Here is a 1,291-nt window from a genome sequence, read left to right as displayed (position 1 = left end):
ATATATATATATTATTTATATTATTATATTATTATATGATTGAACGCCATGCATCCATTTCCAAGTAAGTTTATCTTAATAATTTTGATGCAACTCTACCCTGTACTGTTCTCTCTCTTCCTTTCTTTAATTCTTTTTTCTCCCCCTTCACCATTTTCTATGTCTGTCTGTCTCTCTCTCCCTCTTCTTTCTTTACTCTCTCTCATTGCTCACACATGACCATTGTCCATCTTTCTTTTCCTCATGTGATCATCTTTCTTTTTCTTCAGTCTGTCGCACAGACCAGATGCATTCTTATCTGTCTCCTATCTTTTCTCTTGTCAAAGAATATTCCTCCAATGTTCGCTACCTTACCACGTCTGGCCTAACAGCCCTCGATCTTTGTTTTCGTTTGGTTTGTTGTATATCTCCTCTGTCTTGTTTTTGTTACCAACTCTGACCCTCTGCAAATCCCAAATTTTATTTTGGTTTGTGGGAGCAACTGTTTTCCAAAGCCTCATATTGTCATTAATTGCTCAAAATGTGGAGTAGATGAAGAGCTGACAACTTATGAAGGGTCATTCTTTATGTTACTTGTCTTGTTTTCCATTTGCTTCTCTCTTTGTTCACATACCCAAATTTGCCTTTGTATTTCATATTGTTTATGTTTTGTGACATCCTGTATCCCTATATGCATATATATATATATATTCATAGATTTGTAAGTATGTACACATATGTATGTATATATGCATATATATATATATATATATATATATATATATGAGCGGCCCGTAAATACCACCAAAATAGCACCATTTCAGCGTAATCGTTACCAGCGTCGCCTTCTAGCACTTGTGCTGGTGGCACATTAGAAAATCATTCGAGCGAGGTCGTTGCCAGTGCCACTGGACTGGCTCCCGTGCAGGTGGCATGTAAAAAAACACCTTTTGAGCAAGGCCGTTGTCAGTACCATGTGACTGGCCCTCGTACCAGTGGCACGTAAAAGCACCCACTACACTCTCGGAGTGGTTGGCGTTAGGAAGGGCTTCCAGTTGTAGAAACTCTGCCAGATCAGATTGGAGCCTGGTGCAGCCCTCTGGCTTGCCAGTCCTCAGTCAAATCGTCCAACCCATGCTAGCATGGAAAGTGGACGTTAAACGATGATGATGATATATATATATATATATATATAATATTCTATTTGTATTGTTATATGATTGAACGCCATGCATCCATTTCCGAGTAAGTTTATCTATCTATATATATATAAGGTAAATTGAAAATTAGAGGTAATACTTAACAATTGTAA

Source organism: Octopus bimaculoides, chromosome 11, assembly GCF_001194135.2.
Source record: "Octopus bimaculoides isolate UCB-OBI-ISO-001 chromosome 11, ASM119413v2, whole genome shotgun sequence".
Classification (NCBI taxonomy): Eukaryota; Metazoa; Mollusca; class Cephalopoda; order Octopoda; family Octopodidae; genus Octopus; species Octopus bimaculoides.
Note: the sequence above shows the minus strand (reverse complement) of the source record.